Below are 20,785 nucleotides of genomic sequence, written 5' to 3'. Positions count from 1 at the left end.
ACTTGCTTTGATTTTAGAAAGATACCTGGTCTCTGTTGGTTCAATGCGATATTTTTGTTTAACTATCTGTATATCATATTTGTAGCTTTAAGATAGCCAGGGCTGTGTTCTCAAACTTTAGGGTGCTTTAGTATCCTTTTGGGCATCTTTTTGGGAACCATTTTGAATGCCGATTCTTGATGCAGTTGAGTGTTGGACCACTTTTTGAAAAAATAAAGGAAAAAAAACAAAAAAACTAAGATTTTGCAGTTGTAAAGAAAAACAGGGGCACTTTGAATGTGCTTTTCCTGGGAATTCTAATTGTTTTCTTAAGTTAATTTCTTACTCATATAAGAAACGCTTTATTTCTGTAATAAAATTTTCAGAAGTGTTGCATCAGTTGAAATAACTAAGTTAATGGTTTGTCAGTATTAAGTATTCTTGCTGTACTGCTTATAAAGAATTACTTGTTTTTGAATCTTGATATTGGTGTTAGAAGTGGTTTTCTAATTTCTTCATTGATTTCTTTTAACACATATTGATTTCTTATATTAGATTTCCCTTTATTTTAGTCATTTTTATAGAGGAATAGTAGTATGCCTTGCATTATTGTCTAAACAATTCAAGCAAATTTGTCACATAATCCTCGTTATAAACACCTCCCCCTTGCAGTATTTTTGCTATCTTTGAAAATCCAGTGCTTGGAAGGTCTTCTTTTATACAATTCTATTTGTAATTGGGATACATAGTATGTACAAGAGTAATCTATACATTGTTCAAGTTCTGGCAATTCACAGTTAGGTTAAGACTTTCATGTTTTATTACCAAATAAAACTTATGGCACTCCCATTTTTATAAGTCTTTGCTAATTACCAAAAGCAGCAGAGTCCCTCCCTATTTCAAGTAACATAAATGAAATAACATTAAAGGTGAAACTGTAGCTATCTTGTCTTTATGTCTTCAAGGTGGTTTAAGAAGTAGATGTCTCCCTGGACGTTATCTGTTCTCCCACTCCCCCCTAACTATTTCAAGTAACATTTTCTAAAGTTTTCTTCTTTAGATCAGCAGTGGTGATATACAGGAGGTTTTAAAGCATAATGCTTTTAACAATCTAAAATTTAGATTATGAAATATTATGGCTTAGAATCAGAGATCTCCAGGCATCTTGAAATAATGTCCTCATAGATGAGTCATTTAGGCCAATTTATTAGAATGCAAATGCCTGAAACAAAGACCTAGGTTTTATTAATCATCATAACTTCCTCCTCACAAACACACATTTATAACATCTAAGACAATTTCCTAAATAAATGTTCTTCTATTTTGTGCTTCCATAGTACATTGTGCTTACCTTTATCATATTTATCACTTATCTTTTCACTTATCTGTCTCCAAATCGAAAACCTGCCTTTTATCTGTGTATTCCTAGCACCCAGCACCATCCCTCATAGATTCAAGGTACTGAAAAAAGAAGCTAATTTATAAGATAGTTGAGTTTTATCTTTTTATATTCTTTATCCTTAAATTTGAATTTTCTGATACAAACCTCTTCTAATGAATTCATGTTCATATTTCTTAACTGGATTATATTAGATTCTTCCCTTTTAAATGGTTCAACTTGTCATTATGAACATCATTTATTCTGTTTTTCTGTATATAAACTGTAAATGGTGGAGAAATAGATATTGTAAAATACCTATTAACATACATTGAATAACTTTGTTGACTGTACCCGCCTTATTTTACTGTCTACTGTGAATTCTACAGATATCTACAGTGAATTATTTCTCCTAATCCTTCCCTGCCTGATGGTTCTCACATATCACTGTCAGCCAAAGGTTAAATATATATATATAGTTTTTGTAAGTCCACAGGAAAGTGAGACCTAATAGAAATATTATGATGGGTGTAATGTGTGTCAGTGTATTTTGGTGTTTAGAAGATGGTAATGGTTTTCTCTATGTGTGTGTGTCTTTGTGTGTATTTACAGTTATACACTCTAACTTGGCAGAATAAAAATTTTGCAGCCCTAGTATCCATGTCCTAAATTATAGGGGTGAAATTTGTACTAGTTGTAAAATCCAGACATCCAAGAAACACTCATCTAAACTCTCCTGCTTTGTTGTGTTTTAAGTGTAGATATACTGATGCCCTTTGTAGGGGCTGTTTTAGACTAGATGGATAATCCTTAGGCCTTTCAGGAGGCATTCTGAGTACCCCTATACCCATTTACACCAAAATTCTCTACTTATGAAAAAATTTAGTCCCAGAAGGTTGTTCATAATTCCTTTTGTCTGAAAGTTTGAAAGTTACAATAAAGAAGTTATCTATATGCCATACACACATTTGGAAAGTTTCACAAGGGCATGACACATGTTGATTACATTGATTCTGACTTTTCTTTATTCTTTCCACTCTCATAAAGGATGTATTCAAAGATTATTGCATTTTGGATTAACTCTTTATCATAAATGTGTTTATAATAAGAGACTGCTTCAAACAGAAGAAACAGCATGAGCCAAATTGGGTTTGTGGATACCAAGTTTTTTAATTAAATTCAACTTTTTAGTTTATTGCAAGCCTTATTGCTCCCTATGTTATTTCACCAAACATTTGAATACACAATGTCATAGGCCATAGTTCTGAGCAGTTGCTACATAGTGAATTTATCTGGGGAGCATTAGAATAAATGACAAATTCCCACTCCAGGTCAATTAAATGAAGCTTCCAGGTGATTCGAGTGTGTAGCCAGAGTTGAGAACCACTGCCAGAAATCTAACAAATAATACAATTGCAGAAGCTACTTAGTTACATTTGAGTGACAAAAGACCATCTGTTTGTGGCCAGTAGAGTTAGTGTACTTTGCTGTGGTGCAAAGCTTTGTTTATATCCATGAAAGTTCATAAATTAAAAACTCATAAAAAGAGGCAAGATGGTATATAATGGTTAGGAGCATGGACTTTGACACTTGAATGCTTGGTTTGATGTATAATCTTGAGCAAGTTACTTAATTTCTCTGTATTTCAGTTTCCTTTTCTGTAAAATAAAATATCTACCTCAATGGGTTGTTACTACAGTTAAATGCATTAATATTTTTAAAGGGCTTTAAACACTATCTGGTACATTGGAAACACTGTATTTGTTAAATACATAAATTTAAAATGAGTTTGACACCATTCCTGAGGAAGTTCATACATTGGAGCTGTTAGCCAAAGATTTAAACCAACTATCTGAAGTAAGTTCAGTGAGCTTAAGGAATCCATATTATACAGAGAACTAAAGGAATTAGGAAGACTTTGAAAAATAAAGAGATAAAATTATAAAAAAAAAAAGAACGAAACAAATTTTAGCTCTGCAAAGTACAGGAATAGAAATGAAAAGCTTAGTAGGTGGATTCAATAGCAGATATGAACAGGTAGAAGAAGGATCAGCGTAATTGAAGACAGGACAATTCAAATTATCCAGTGTAAGGAGCAGAAAGAAAACATAATGAAGAAAAATGAACAGAGCCCGAAGAACCTGGGAACACCATCAAGTATAGAACATATGCATCATCTAAGTCCCAGAAAGACAAAAGAAAAAGTATTTCAAGAAATAATGGCAAAAAACTTCACCAGTATGATGAAAGACATGAATATACAGGATGCTCAACAAATTCCAAGCAAGTTTGAATTTAAGAGACCTGCACCAAGATACATTATAGTGAAATTGTCGCAATTCAAAGACAGAGGAATTTGAAAGCAGCAAGAGAGAAGTTATTTGTAACATATAAGGAATCCCCAATAAGATTAACAGAGTTCTCATTTAAAAATCATGTGGCCAGAGGACAGTGGGATGGCATATTTAAAGTTATTAAAGAAAAAAAAAATTCAACCAAGTATTCTATATCCAGCAAAATCGTCTTTCAAAAATGAAAGAGAAATTAAGACATTTACAAATAAGCAAAAGTTGAAAATTCATTACCAGAAGACCTGCCCTACAAGAAATGCTAAAGGGAGTCCTTCAGGGTGAAATTAAAGAACACTAGAGAGTAACTCAAAACCATAGAAGAAATAAAGAACATTGGTAAAGGTAATTACGTTTTTAAAAGTAAAAGCCCTATATTATTTTACTTTTGGATGTCCCTTCTATATGAGTTAACAGGAGAATATATAAAATAACATTTAAAATTTATGTTAATGGGTATGCAATATATAAAGATGTAATCTGTGACAATAATATAAAGGAAGAGGGACAGCATATATAGAGAGTTTGTATACTTCCACTATCAGATTGTTACTAATCAAACTAGTTCATTATTAGTTTCAGATACTAATTTTAATTACAAAGGTAACCTCTAAGAAAATAATTGAAAAGTACAGAGAAAAGGAAAGAAGGGTATCAAAATGAGACAATACAAAAAAGCACCTAAGTACAAAAAAAATAGTAATGAAATAATTGAGGAACAAAAAATATACAAGACATCCTTCCTTCTAAAGCAAAAAGATAATCTACTGAATGGGAACAATATTTGGAAACCATATATCTTGTTCTTATAAGGGTTTAACAGGCAAAATATAAAAACTCCTAAGGGTGGTACAACATTGGCTCAGTGGCAGAAATTCTTGCCTGCTGAGCTGGAGACCCGGGTTAGCTTCTCGGAGCATCCTCCCCCCCCCCCCCCCCCAAAAAAAACAAAAGAACTGTTTCTATACTACAAGAAAAAGATAGTGAACCTCATTTAAGAAAAATGGGCAAAGGAGTTGAATAGACATTTCTTCAAAGAAGGTACTCACATAGCCAATAGTATATGAAAAGGTGCACATCAGTAGCCACTAGAGAAATACAAATATTCACACCCAATAAGATGTAATTTTAAAGAAAAAAGCAAATTAACAAGTATTGGGGAGGATGCGGAAGAATGAGAAACCTTGTACATTGTTGATGGGAATATTTAAATAGTGCAGCCTCTGTGGAAGACATTTTTGTAGTTAGAAAGTTAAACAGAATTATATGATCCAGCAATTCTACTGCTAGATATGTATATAAAAAATTTTGAAAAGGGGACTTAAACCGATATTTGTACACCAATGTTCATCACAGCATTATTATCAGTGGCCAAAAATGAAAGTTGTCAAATTTTCCATCAACAAATGAATGGATAAATACACTGTGATATGTTACAGTGGAATATTATTCGGTCATATGGTGAAATGAAGTGCTATACATGCTGTAACATGGGTGAACCTTGATGGCTTATGTTGAAAAAAATAGATCAGACACAAAAGGACAAATATTGTGTGATTTCTTTTATATGAAATACTTAGAATAAGCAAATTGTTAGAGACAGTGAAACAATGGTTAGGGGGTGTAAAGGGAAGGAAAAATGGGAAGTTAACTGCTAAATGAGTATGGTTTTTGGTTTGGGATAATATATATGGTCTGGAAATAGTAAGGAAGATTTCATGGTATTGTCAGTATATTTAATGTAAAAAAAATTGTCCACTTAAAATGGTTAAGATGATTTTTATTTTACTTATATTTTACCACAATTAAAAATAAATTAAGTTTAAAAGAATGTTACACAGCATGGTACTGGCATAAAGATAGATATGCCAATCAGTGGAATAAAATTGAGAGTTCAGAGGAATAAAATTGAGAGTTCAGAAATAGATCCTCTCATTTGTGGACAACTGATTTTTAATAAGGTGACCAAGTTCATTCAACTGGGACAGAACAGTCTCTTCAACAAATGGTGCTGGAAGAACTGGCTATCCATAGCCAAAAGAAATAAGAAGGACCCCTGTCTCACATCTTATACAAAAATTAAGCCAAAATGGATCAAAGATCCAAGCATTAAAGCTAAGACCATAAAACTCTTAAAAGAAAATTTCAGGAAATATCTTTCTTTTTCCCCATTTCAAACCACTTTAATATGTATAATTCATTGTTTTTAATTCTAGTCACAATTTAGTGCCTCCCTCACCACCATTCATTACCAAAATTTTTCATCACCCCAAAGTGAAAGTCTGCATCTGTTAAATTAAAACTCCCTATTCCACACTTCCCCCAGCCTGTAGTAACTTCTGATCTCCTTTCTGTCTCTAAAATTTGCTCATATAAGTGCAGTGATACAATATTTGCCTTTACATGCCTTGCTTATTTCACTCCAGTGTAAAGTTTTCAGGGTTCATCCATGTTGTAGCATGTATTAGAACTTCATTCCTTTTTATGGCTGAGTAGTATTCTATTCTAGGTATATACCGTATTTTCTTTATCTATTTGTCTATTAATGACCACATAATTTGTTTCCACCTTTTAGCTTTCGTGAATAATGCTGCTGTGTATACTGGTGCACAGGTATCAGTTTGAGCACATTTTCAGTTCCTATGGGTATCTGCCTAGGAGTGGAATTGCCAGATCATATGATGATTCTGTATTTAACTTTTTGAGGAATAATAAAACTTTTCTACAGTGGCTCCACCATTTTTCATTCCTACCAGCAATGCACAAATGTTCCAATTTCTCCTTATCTTGCCAGCATTTGTTATTCTGTTTATTTAAGAATAATCATCCTACTGAGTGTGAAGTGATGTATCATGGTGATTTTAATTTGCATTTCTCAAATGGATAATGATGTTTATGATCTTTTCACGTGCTTATTGGACATTTATATCTCTTCTTTGGAGAAATGTCTATTCAAGTCCTTACCCATTTTTAAATTGGATTGTTTGCTTTTTTGTAGTTTTAGAAGTGCTTTATATTTTCTAGTTATTGAATTCTTATCTAAGATACTATTTGCAAACATTTTCTCTAATTGTGTAAGTTTTTTTTCATTTTCTTGATAATGTCCTATTTTTCTTTTTTTTTTTTACTTAGGTTTTTGGGGTCATATCTCAGAATTCATTGCCATTCATGAAGATTTCCTTTTTTTTCCTCAGAATTTTATGATTTTAGCTCTTGTATTTAGTTCATTGAACCATTTTGAGTTAATTTTTGTGTATGGTTGAGATGGGAGTCCAGTTTAATTCTTCTGCATCTGGATATCCAATTTTTCCAGCACCGATTGTTGAAGAGATTATTCTCTCTCCATTGAGTGGACTTTGTACCCTTGTTGAAAATAATTGTCTGCAGATTTTTGGATTTCTGAACTCAAATCTAGTTTATTGGTCCATTTGTCTGTCCTTGTGCCAGTACCACAGTTTTAATTATGGTAGCTTTGTAGTGAGTTTGAAATTGGGAAGTGTGAAACTTCCAACTTTGTTCTTCATTTTTAAAGCTTGTTTTGGCTATTCAGGGCCCCTTACAATTCCATATAAATTTAAGGATTAGTATTTTCATTTCTGTACAGAAAAGCTGCTGAATTTTTATTGGGATTGTTTTGAATCTGTAGATCACTTAGGGTAGTATTAACAACTTAAATTTAAGTCTTCCACATCCAGGGGTGAAAGTCTCCCTGGCAATGTGGAAGATGACTCCCAGAGGTAAACCTAGCCCTGGCACCATGGGATCAACAATGCCATCCGGACCAAAAGGGGGAAAAGAAGTGTAACTAATAAAGTGTCAGTGGCTGAGAGAGTTCAAATAAAGTCGCGAGGCTACTCTGGAGGTCACTCTTATGCAAGCTTCAGTTAGACATTGCTACCTATCATAACTTGCCAAACCCCAACCAAGACCATTCCTGCCAATCCTAAAGAATACCTAGGGCATTATATAAGATTCTACAAAGGTTTAGGGAAATATCTTATAGTCTTGTGATAGGAGGTGATTTCCTAGACTTTATACCCAAAACACAAGCAGTGAAAGAAGAAACAGATAAATGGGATCTCCTAAAAATTGAATTATTTTGTGAATCAGAGGAATTTGTCAAGAAGGTAAAAAGGCTGTCTACTCAATGCGAGAAAATATTTGGAAAACACATATCCAATAAGGTTTAATATCCAGAATATATAAAGAAATCCTACAACTCAACAACAAAAAGACAACCCAGTTAAAAAATGTGCAAAAGACATGGATGGGCACTTCTAAGAAGAAACATAAATACTGGTTATTAAGATAATGCAAATCAATACCACAGTAAGATACTATTCCACACTCTCTAGAATGGCCATTGTAAATAAAAAATTAAAAAACAAAACAGGAAGCTACAAGTGCTGGAAAGGATGTGGAGAAAAAGGTACACCTGTTCACCTCTGGTGGGAATGCAGAATGGAGTGGCCACTCTCAAAGGCAGTTTGGCGGTTCTTCAGGAAGCTAAGTAGAGAATTGCCATGTGATCCAGCAAATCCCATTACAGGGTATAATTCAGAAAAACTAAAAACAGGAACACAAATAGACGCTTGCACACTTACGTTTATAGCAGCATTATCCACGATTGCCAATAGATGGAAATAGCCCAAATGTTCATCAACAAATGGATGAGCAAACTGGTATATTCATAGGGTGGAATATTATGCAGCTGAAAGACAGAATGAAGTCGTGATGCATGCAGCATCATGGATGGACCTTGAGGATATTATGTTGATAAAAATAAGCAGAATCAAAAGGACAAATGTTGTATAATCTCACTAATATCAACTAACTATAATGAGTAAACTCTTAGAGTTAAATTTGAGAGCATAGTTTATCAAGAGACAGGAAAAGCGTAGAGATTGAACAATGATGCTTGAGGAGTAAAGAATGCTTAATAAGGTGGATTGTAAAGGTCTGGAAATGAATATCACAATACTGTGTGATGGTAGCACAATATTGTAAGTATATAATTGAACAAAGCTGGGTGTGAATATGGTTGAATGAGGAAGGTTAGGGTCGTGTATGTCACCAGAAGGAAAACTAGAGGGTAAAAACTGGCCTGTCTGCTGTATTTTCAGTAGATTATTTTCATCCAGGGAGCTGTGAATATTTTCTCTGTGAGGTTTACAGAAACTAGTCTATCCTTTTTCACCATGTTGCAAGGACAATCCAAACCCTAACTATTTATATTTCAGTATTAACACACCTTGATGAGAATGAGAATGAAGAATGAAGTCTTGAGCCCTTCTCCTGCTTTTATAAAGTGAATCCTATTTCCAAGTTGTGTCTTTTGATGTCCTGCTTTCTTAAATAATATTTGTTATATTGCTATTTAGCATAAATAGGAGACAAACAAAGAATAGTAAACTAAGTCCCTTATTCTTGTTACTATATATAAATCTCCTGAATTAAACTGAGAAGTTTTTTTTTTTTAGAAAGAGTGTTGTAGTGTGATCAGAAGAATCCCAGGAGAATCTCATCCTCCAAAATCCTTTAGAGTGTGATTGCTCATTCAACCACAAAATAAAGATCGGCTTCAAAAATCACACATTGAGCTATTAATACTAGAGTGGAAAAAATTCATCAGGTAAAATTTCTCCCTGTTTGAAGGGATCCAGGTTATTCTTAGGTTATATGGGTAGGTATCATGCTTGGTCCAATTACATGAAAGCTTTTGTGTGTGGATCCAGTCTTCTTTGCAAACACCAGACACTTGCTGACAGTGGAGGGGTTTGATAAGGAGTTCCTATGGTCAGTCAAATGAGGGTGTAACACATATAGTAAAAAATCTTTCCTGTTATGCATGAACAATGTGTAAATGTACCGTTTGTATCTTTTTTTAAAAAAAAGCATTTAAATTATATTGTTTTCTTTGTAATGTTAACAAAATGCGTCAGGCTGGATTTTTTTTTTCTTCCTAATCTGAACGTAAATTTTAATGAGTATTGCAGTATCAAACACTTTAACAATATCATTGAAACTGGCATGGTTTTTCAGGTTTTGGAGTACATTTAAATCTGACTTTCCATGCTTTGTTCTTTACAAATGTAACTGTGGGATTGAGTTTTTTAAAAAAAATGAATGTTATAGAAAAACAAAAAAAAAGAGCAGCTATAACTTTTCCCCTTTTTGCTTTACACGTTTCTGAGTTTTTATATGAAAAATCCAACCTTTAAAGCACATCAGAATATCAGATTTTTTTTTTCCTCCTCATCAGAGAAATCATCAGTCATAGAATATTGGGTATAAGACAGGTTGTCAGATTTTTTTTGTTTGTTTTCAGATTGTTCCTTTATTTGGCTCTCAGGAGCTACTTCATCACCAAACATTTTAGTTGTTTTTGTTCCACTTTGAGGTGTGTCACTATATCATGTGCTCAAGAATAATGAAAAGACTGTGTGTCAAGAGGGTTGACTGTGTTTGTGAGACTGTCTGGTTCTGAACATTTTGTTTTAATGTAAAATCTCATTTCTACTTGGTCATGTGTTTTTCTCCTTATCTCATGTTAATAAAAATTCTTTGAATTTCAATTTGGTTATATGGTCACTTAAGGAGAATGTATTCTGGACTTATTTATGATGCTTCAAGTAAATCTGTTTTTGTAGAGAATTTTATGGCTTTCAAATTTAAAGAAATCTAATATTTATTTTGTAACTATTACATGATCATTAAAAAAATTGTATTTACGCTTTAGGTACAATAAATTGCACCCATTTAAAGCATATAATTCAGTAAGTTTTGACAGATGTATACACCTGAGAATCATGTAACATACACAACATTTCCACCACCCCCAAAATTTTCCTGTGCTCCTTTGTAGTCAGTCTCTGTCTCTCTGTATTCCAGCAGCCTTAATTCTTAAAGATGAGTGCATAACTATATAGCTTTTACAGTGTTACCTTGTGACTATGCAAACCTTATGGCTGGTACTCCCTTTATCCAGGGTATGAACAGATGAATAAATAAAGACAAAAAAATGAATAAATAATTGCGGGGGGAGTGAGAAAGAGGGATTATGGGTAAGGGATGTATAGTTTTTTTCTTTTTACTTTTTTATGTAGTGATGCAGATGTTCTAAAAATGATCATGTGGATGGTTGATATTGTGATCCATTGATTGTATACTTTGGATGAACTATATGGTGCGTAAAGATATCTCAATAAAAACATTTTTTTCAAAATCAGTTTCAAAATCAGTTGGCCATAAATGTGAGGCTTTATTTCTGAACTCTCAGTTCAATTCCATTGGTCTGTGTATCTGTTCTTGTGTCTCTATCATGCTGTCATTGATTACTGTGGCTTTATAAGAAGTTTTAAGATCAGAAAGTGTGAGTTCTCCAACTTCATTCTTCTTTTTCAAGATGATTTTGACTATTTGGGGTCCTTTATGCCTTCATAGTAATTTGATGTGAAGAAGCCATCTTTTTTGCAATCTGATAATAATTCAAACTTCACTATTTTCTGAAAATACATTGAATTAAGCTGTTAAGCATTTATAGATATTTCATTATTTGAGAATATTCTTGAAAAAGCCCATTCTTTTCCCTTGTGCCCGCTCCAATTGTTGGAAACTGATAAAACTGAGAAAATTAAAAATGCTGCTATTTACTTACATAGACTTACATGGTGCTACTTTCTACTGCAAATCTAGCTAGACTGTTGCTGCGTCACAGAAAACAGCGAAAACAGGAGGCAGAGATTACAGTTATTGGGCAGGGCAAACCCTGAATTAAAAAAAAAATGCATTGGGTAAGGCATGCCAGCTCTATTCATAGCCTGCATCCACTGGTATCAGAAGAATATATGATGTAGAGCTGTACTGAGCATTTGCTGTGCCTTGAACAAATCAGCTCTTTGTTTTGGGAGCTGATATTTAGTTAAACTAATTTGAGCTACTTTAAGCTCCTCATTCCTGTAAGTGCCTACCTCTTTATGTTATTTCTCTGGTGAAAAATTTTCCAATCCCTCCCTCCCTCCCTCCCTCCCCCCTCCCTCCCCACCTCTTTTTCCTAAACAGTTTGTAGAATAATGTCCTGAGATGGTTCCATTAAAAAAGAAATCTAAATTTCTGAATAAGAAATCATTTGTTACTGAACCATATTGAAATTTGTCACAGAACTGAAAGATTGAAACCACTTTACTGTGGGAAGAGAGAAATGAGACAAAAAAGTTTGAGTGGCTGAGAGATTTCAGAGTTGAGAGGTTATCCTGGAGGCTATTCTTATGCATTATATGGATGGATATCCTTTTTTAGTTTATGTATATTGGAGTGGCTAGAGGCAAGTACCTGAAACTGTTGAGTTATGTTCCAGTAGTTCTTGAAGGCAATTGTATAAAGATGTAATATTTACAGTGTGACTGTGAGATTGTGAAAACCTTGTGTCTGGTGCTTCTTTTATCCAGGGTGTGGACAGATGAGTAAAAAATATGGATAAAAAAGTAAATAAATGATATGAGGGACAAAGGGTAAAATAAATTGGATGGATAGAAATACTGATGGTCAATGAGAGGGAGGGGTAAGATGTATGGTATGTATGAGTTTTTCTTTTTATTTCTTTTTCTAGAGTAATGCAAATGTTCTAAAAAAAAATGATCATGGGGATGAATACACAATTATGTGATGATATTGTGAGCCAGTGATTGTACACCATGTCTGGAATGTATGTGTGAAGATCTCCCATTTAAGAAAAAATATATATATATCTTTATATATATATATATATATATTAAAAGAAGTGGTGCTGGATTTTGTCAAATACTTTCCTGCATCAATTGAGATAAGATGAGCAACTGGTTGTTTTCCTTCATTCTGTTAATGTGGTATGTTACATTTATTGATTTTTTTATGTTGAACCACCATTGTATACATGGGATGAATCCTACTGGATCAGTTCTTTTGCTGTACTGTTAGATTCATTTTGCTAGTATTTTGTTGAGGATTTTTTGCATCTGTGTTCATAAAGGATATTGGTCTGTAGGTATCTTTAAGGTGATGATGGTCTCAAAGAATGATTTTGGATGTATTCCCTCCTGTGCCAGTTTGAAACTGTTGTGTACCCCAGAAAAGCCGTGTTTTTAATCCTCATTCAGTATTGCTGGGTGGGATCTTTCTGATTAAGTTGTTTCCATGGAAATGTGTCTTCACCCATTCAAGGTAAGGTCACTAACTGGAGACTTTTAAGAGGGAATCATTTTGGGAAAAGCTTCAGAGCCCATTCAGACAAAGACCGTTGGAGATGAAGAAGAAAAACACCCCTGGGGAAGCCTTAGGAAATGGGAAGCAGGAGAGAAAGCTAGCAGATATCATCATGTGCCTTCCCAGCTGACAGAGGTATACAAAAGCTGAAGACCCCAGCAGACACCGGCCATGAACCTTCCCAGCTGTTAGAGGTGTTCTGAATGGTATCAGCCTTTCTTGAGTGAAGGTAACCTCTTGTTGGTGCTTTAATTTGGACATTTTCACAGCCTTAGAACTGTAAACTTGTAATGCAATAAATTCCCTTTTTAAAAGCTGTTCCATTTCTCGTATATTGGAGTCTGGCAGCTTTAGCAAATCAATGAACCTCCTCTTCAGTTTTTTGAAAGAGTTTGAACAGGAATGTTTGGTAAAATTTACCTGTAAAGCCATCTGGTCATGGCTTTTCTTGGGAAGTTTTTAGTTACTAATTCAGTCTCTTTACTAGTCATTGGTTTATTACAATCGCTTTCTTCTTGAGTCACTGTAGGTTATGTGTTTTTAGGAAGTTGTCCATTTCATCTTGGTTATCCAGTTTGTTACCATTCACTTATTCATAGTATCCTGTTACAATCCTTTTTATTACTGTGGAGTCAGTAGTAATGCCCCCCCTTTTATTTTCTGATTTAAGTTATTTGTGTGAGCTCATTTTTTCTTAGTCAGTCTAGTTATAGGTTTATTTTACTGATCTTTACAACAAAACAACTTTTGGTTTTATTGAGTCTTTTTTTTTTAATTCTCTATTTATCTCTGCTCTAATCTTTGTTATTTCCTTCCTTTTGATCTCTTTGAGTTTAGTTTGTTCTTTTACTAGATCCTTTAATTTTGAGGTAAGGGCTCTGATTTCAGATGTTGCTTCTTTTTTTTTTTTTTTTGGCATGGGTAGGCTTGGGAATCAAACCCAGGTCTCCAACATGGCAGGCGAGAATTCTGCCAGTAAGCCACTATTGCCCACCCAAGAATTGCTTCTTTTTTAATGTAATAATTTAAAGATATAAATTTCCCTCTTGGCATTGCCTTTATTATATCCCATGTGTTTTGTTATGTTTTCATTTTCATTTGCCTCAAGTTATTTCCTAATTCTTCTTGTGATTCTCCTTTAACACATAGGTTCTTTAATTTCCAAATTATTGTGAATTTTCCATTTCTCCCTCTGTTACTGATTTCTAGCTTCACTCCATTGTGGTCGGCGAAGATACATGGTATGATTTTAATACTTCTTAATTTGTTAAGACTTGTGACCTAACATATATGGCCTGTCTGGAGGGTGATGTATATGCACTAGAGAAGTATGTGTATTCTGCTGCTTTTGGGTTCAGCACTCTCTATAGATCTGCTAGGTCTACTGGTTTAGAGTATCATTCAAGTTTTTTATTTCCTTACTGATCTTCTGTCTAGATGCTCTCCCCATCATTGAAAGTGATCTCCTACTATTAGAACTGTCTCTTTCTCCCTTCAGATCTGTCAATATTTGCTTCATACATTTTTGGACTTTGTGGTTAGGTGCATACATATTTATAATAGTTGACTTGACCCTTTATCAGTATATAGTGACCTTTGTTCCTTGTAACAGTTTTTTACTTAATCTGTTTTATCTGATCTTAGCATAGCTTCTCCAGCATTCTTTTGGTTACTACTTGCATAATATATTCTTTTTCCATCCATTCACTTTCAACCTACCTATGTCTTTGAATTTAAGGTGAGTCTTGTAAGCTTCGTATAGTTGGGTCTTACTTTTTATTTTTAATCCTTTCTGCCAATCTCTGTTTTTTGACTGGAGAGTTTAATCTATTTACATTTTTTCTTTTTTGTATGCTGTATGGTGGGGTCAGATTTCGTTCTTTTTCCATGTGAATATCCCAGTATTGCAGCATCATTTATTGAATTTTTGTTTGTTTGTTTGCTTGTTTTTTGGGGAAGTGTGTGGGCTGGGAATCGAACCCAGGTCTCCCGCATGACAGGCAAGAATTCTACCACTGAACTGCTCTTGTACCCCCTTAATCCATTTACATTTTAAGTCACTACTGACAATGCAGGACTTTTGCCATTTTGCTATTTTGTGTTTGTAAGTCCTATAACATTTTTGACATCAATTCTTTCATTAATGCCTATCACCATATTTATTTGGCTTTTTGTATTGTACAACTTTGAGACCCTCTCATTTCTTTCTGAATATATTTATCATATATTTTCTTTGTGGTTATCATGGAGTTAAAATTTTACATACTAAGCCTTTAATTTTATTTGGTACCAATTATCTTAAATAGCATATACATACACTGCTCCTATACCCCTCTGTTCCCCCACCTACTTTTTGTACAGATTATATCTTTGTATATTGTGTGTCCAAAAGCTATCAATATTTTATGCTTTTTAAGCATTTGCATTGCAGCACCTTTAGAGAGCAAGAAGAGCAGTTACATAACAATGTAATACATTACTATGGCATTCATAATTATCCATATGGTTACCTTCATTGAAGGACTTTATTTCTTTATGCTGCTTTGATCCACTGTTAAGTGTCCTTTTTTTTCGGTCTGAAGAACTTTCTTTAGTATTGCTTGTAGGATAAGTCTAGTGATAACAAATTCCTTCAGCTTTTGCTTTTCTTGGAAAGTCTTAATCTCTCCCCCTTTCTGTTTATTTTTTCTTCTTTTTTTTTTTTGCCTTTTACAATGGGGATTTATTAATTTTCAATTTACAGTTCTTAGGCTGTGAAATTGTCCAATTAAAGCATCAACAGGATGGTACCTTGACTCTGAAGACAGGTTGCTGGTATCCAGGACACCTCTGTCACATAGGAAGACACATGGCCAGCATCTGCTGGTCCTTCATTCCTAGATTTCATTTCTTTCAGCTTCTGATTCCAGTGGCTTCCTCTCTGAGCTTCAGTGGTCCTCCTCTGTCTCTTAGTTTCTCTAGAGCTTCTTTGAGCTGTCTTTTTTTTTCATGTGTACTTTATCCTCTCGCTTGGTCACATACAATTGAAATAACCCAATCAAAAGGTCCCACCTATAATAGGTCTGTACCCACAGAATTGGGTTAAAGAACATGGCCTTTTTGGGGTACATAACAGCTTCAAACTACCACAGCATTCAAAAGTATATAGTCCTATTTTCTAATGTACACCAATGGGAGGACTATTAATTACCGTACTATGCTTTGTATTTGTCATTTCACGATAATATTGCAGATATTTTTATATCAACACATGTAAATCTACCTTTCTCTTTTAATAACTGTTGAATAGTCCATTGTCATCCCCACCCAGTAGATGACTGTTTCAATTGTTACCTTTCTGTCATTATTAAATTATCAAGGCTGAAATACACGTGTGCCATAAACAATCTTTGTATATAATGTATAAATATTATTTCCCAAAAATGCCTACCATTATTTTATATTATTAACTATTTTGTTTTTGACAATTTAATGAATAAAATAGCTATAGATTATTCCTTTTGCTTTTCTGTATGAATGATAGTGATTAGCTTTTCATATGCTTAAAGCTAATTTATTTTCTGCAAACTGTATATTCATGCCTTATAACCATTTTTTTATTGGCTTTTTGAAAATCTGTGGTTAAATATTTAAATAGTCCTTTGTATTCCAACTTTGAACCTGACTGTAACATACAAGATATCTGACTTTGGAACTTGTAGTATACTTGGGCTCTCAGAGAATGGCTCAAAGGAGTAGCTTAGACATTTTTGCCCAAGTTAGTATGATAATAATTTAGCTGAGATCAAATGACTCTCTTCCTACATCATTTATGGATGTAAGAAGTCCTGAGACATACCAAAAGGAAAAAAATGTTGCTGAATTTGAAATGGGTTGTCAAGTATTGTTGCCAGAAATAAATTTGACATTTGCTAGTGAATGCAGTGTGGTATAATGATAATTGTTTTATTTTGTCAGCCCCAATTCTGTGGAACAAGATTAAGCAGATGCTATACCTGCCAGTCACAGAAATGCATGGTTTCCAAGTTTTCCAGCCAAAAATTAAGAAAATTTTCTTCAGCATTGTGACTATTAAAGATGTAATGGTATCTGTGACTGATTATGACTATTTATGGAGTCTATAAAACAGCACCTCAGGTAACAACTGTAGGATCCTGAAGAGATAAATGTTACTACTACTAGAAGAATATTATTACAAGATACTCTTTGTTTACAGTAGGATGTTAGGTCCATTATATAGCCAATGAGTTTTCAAGAACATAAAGAATATTATCAGGGAAGTTATTTTATGTCTTCAGTATCTAGAATGACCAAAACATTGGCGAAACTGAAGTTTCAAAGAAGTCACACTTTTATAGTCCTCCCTGGGTCAAGGACAATTTTATATAATGTTTTATAAGACGTCCCATCAAATACTTCACTGTCTTGAGCATAAGCCCTTATTTTGGAAGAATAATCAATTAATAGGAAATCAGCTTTATCTATGATAATTGCCCAACTTCCAGATTGTTTCTTTCTTGACTAGATTTCTCAGCTGCTTCCTCATTTTAAGCCACAGTAATTGTTCATAAATGTAATGAATTAAAATATTTATTAAATATAAAATAATTAATTCATAAACATTTTATTAAATGGCACAAAAGAACATTTCCTGAAATTGTGAGTGACATATTACCTTCATGGAGCAAGTAATTTGTTCAAAACTAATCTCACTTGAGAAATTCTTGTTATTAGTATGTACCAGGCACTGATTTTAAGTGCTAAGATAAGCAGTGAGCAATATGGGGGAAAATCTTTACCTCATGGACTTTCCATTCAATTAAAACAAAGAGGATAACAGAATACCATGGAAGAGAATAATCTGAATAAAAAGAAAAATCCAGTGGGGTGATAGTGCAAAGGCTAAACATTCCTTTCAATATCTTCTAGAGTTTTGTACAGTGAGACTTGATCTTCAGAACAAAATACCAGTGCAATTCAACATTGATTTTGAGGATGGGAGAAGTCCAAAATCAAGGTGTCAGTGGGTGCTTTTCTCTCCAAAGATGTCACATTTTGGGGCTGGCTGCTGACAGTGCTTGAGTTCCTTGGCATTCCCATCACGTGACAATACACATCACAAAGTTCTCTCCTTTCTCTTCCTGATTCTGTTGACTTCTAGCTTCCTGCTTCCCTTCCTCCACACGGCTTTCTCTTCATAAAGGCTCTCCTCTTTAAAGATTTGCTTTGAAACAGGACTACTGTTTTCAGCAGTAAAGTTGCCAAGACCTCCTGAAAACACTAGCTACTACTAGAAAGCCAAATGTCTTTCTTTGCCACTCTACTATGACAAATTCCATATAAGGGCTTGGTTTAAACAACGGGAGTTCATTGGCTCACTGTTTCAGAAGGCAGAAGAGCAACTCAAGGCTTTGGCTAGAAGATTTGCTTCCTCCCATATCTGTATCCTAGCTGACCAGCAATCAATCCTCTGGTCTCTTGACTTTCTGTCCTCAGTGGCAAGGTCCTCTCCTTTCTCTTCTGGTTTCTGTTCTCTCTCTCGTTTTTGAAAGAAACTCTTGCTGGATGTAAAATTTTTGTTTAACAATTTTTTTTTCTAGCACTTTAAGTATTAAACTACCTTCTTGACTCCATAGTTTTTATGAGAAATAGGCACTTATTTTGGGGGATTCCTTTGTTCCCTACTCATTGCTTTTCTCTTGAAGCTTTCAGAACTCTCTTTTGGTTACTATGTGTTTAGGCATGGTTATCTTTGCATTTATCCTGTTTGGGATTCATTGGAATTCTTGAATGTCTTTTATGAAATCTGGGGATTTTTCTGACACTATTTATTTGAATCTTCCTTCTCCCTCTTTCTTTCTTCTCCTTCTGGAACTTCCATAATGCATATATTAATATACTTGATGTTGTCCCACAGGGGTCTTAGGCTCTGCTCTTTTTTATTCTCTTATCTTTCTGTTTCATAGCCTGTATCATTTCAGTTGTCTTGTCTTTGAGTTCACTGATTCTTTCTTCTTCCACCTCCTGTCTGCTGTTGAAACTATCAAGCAAATTTTTCATTTCGAGTGCTGTGTTCTTTTACTCCATTATTTCTCTGGAGACACTCCCATATTATTAATTCATAGTTTGCTTCGAATGCTTTGGAATCTCTATGTTTTCCTTTATCTCCTTGAACATACTGAGGATCATTATGTTGAAGTCTCTGTCTGGTAAGTCCAAAGTCTGGTCCTTGTCATTGATAGTTTCTGGATTTTTATCTTGTTCCTTTGTATGAACCATCATTTCCTGTTTCTTTGTTTTTCTTGTAATCTTTTGTTGCATGCTGTACATTTTAATATTCTGAAATGTTAACTCTGGGATATAGTTACTAGACTGTCCCTTAAATTTGTATCCAGTAGGTGATATGACAGAGATTTTCTGGAGTTCTAGGAGCTAATCAAAACAAACAAATGCAAAAGGCACCTTTCACACTCTTTGCAAATTGGCTGTGCCTTGATTGGTGGTCTCCTTTAGAACATACCACTCCTTTCAAGCAGATCAGCCCAAGGCAAATGGGAAGTAGATGGTCTTCTCTTTTTTTATCTGGGCCTGCCTGGCATCAGAGTGGGGAACCTGCTTTTTGGACCTTAGGAATTCCTCATTTACAGTTTACAGGTGTTTGTGTGAATGCCCCCTTTACTCCTTACTCCCTTTGGAATAGACCTCCGCTTCTTCCTGGGTACTCTTTTGAGTGACTTAATGTAAGAAGTCCTTTTCCATAAGCTGTCTTCAACTTTTCCTCATACTGGCTCAGCTTTCTACAGGGGGCTTCTCTGCCCTCAGGATGAACTCTGGCATCCTGATTAGTCTCTGGATTAGTCTAGATTAGTTTCTCAGACATCTACCTGGTAGATTAACACTGACATATATGCACTCCTTTATGCACACAGGGGTCCTTTGTTCTCTCCGGTACAGGCAAGGGGCCCATAATGGGAGATGAAGCTGGCTTCACCGTATTTTCTGTATGGGGTAGGGGAATGGCTAGCAAGGACACCAGGAGCTTTTTCAATGGCTTTTGAAGCGATATTTTCCTAAATCAGCACTTGCCTGGTTAATGTAGCCCCTTTGCCGTTTCCTGGAGTTTTGAGGAAGATTACTGTCTTTAAATTTCTTCTGCTGTCTTTGCTCCAGGGAGTTTGGAATGGCTGCCCTCAGAGGGGGTCCCCAGAGATCTATTAAGTAGCTGATCAGAGGCAGCAATCTGGGATCAGATTACACACCCCCAGAGGTTGGTGTAGTAGTAGTTGTGTCCCACCCTAGCACCAGCAAGATGAGCCAGGAGCTGGAGTTTCTGTCCTCACTGCTGCCTTTTGGGGGTAGAGAGAAGGAGGATGATAGCTGCTGCGGGGAGGATGAAACACACACTGGTCTTTATCACAATTTATGAGCCTCTTCCTATTTTTCCCTGGATGCTGCACAATGTTCCCTTAGACTCTGGAGTTAGAAGTCAGTGGTCCAGACAATTCCTTCTAATAGTTTTGGTGGAGAACTGATTCCTAGAGCTTCCTAACTCCCCACAATTCTCAGTTATGTTTTGAAAGAAAGAAATTTGCCATACCAGGTGGCAGGAGAGAGGATAATTCATAAAGAAAGAATGGTATCAACTCTAAAGAGGTAGTTTATGGATGTCATTGGTTCACTTGAGTTTGGACTTGTTGTACAGAAGTTCTTGAAGGGATTAAGTGAGCAAAAATGTATGGCTGAATGTGTACTTGAGTTTTTACAAAGACAGTTGCAATCAAACTTATATCTTAAGCTAATCACAAAATTACTAAAACTAGAACTTAACATCTTTTTAAAT

At 34.7% G+C, this 20,785-nt stretch overlaps 1 protein-coding gene across 3 annotated transcripts in view; it reads left to right on the top strand.

The window, feature by feature from the left end:
• Positions 1–20,785, top strand: part of SAMTOR (S-adenosylmethionine sensor upstream of mTORC1) — a 131,585-nt gene that overhangs the window by 7,356 nt on the left and 103,444 nt on the right. Inside the window, exon 1 of one of the 3 annotated variants that reach the window (XM_077111431.1) lies at positions 16,589–17,082. The exons of the other annotated variants lie outside the window; for them this stretch is intronic. The gene's annotated coding sequence lies outside the window, so the exon portion shown is untranslated. Of the gene's footprint in view, positions 1–16,588; positions 17,083–20,785 lie in introns of those variants that run through there. 3 annotated transcript variants of the gene reach the window in all.

The sequence above is a fragment of the Tamandua tetradactyla genome, chromosome 1 (assembly GCF_023851605.1).
Source record: "Tamandua tetradactyla isolate mTamTet1 chromosome 1, mTamTet1.pri, whole genome shotgun sequence".
NCBI lineage: Eukaryota > Metazoa > Chordata > Mammalia > Pilosa > Myrmecophagidae > Tamandua > Tamandua tetradactyla.
Note: the sequence above shows the minus strand (reverse complement) of the source record. Positions and strands in the feature narration are given on the sequence as shown.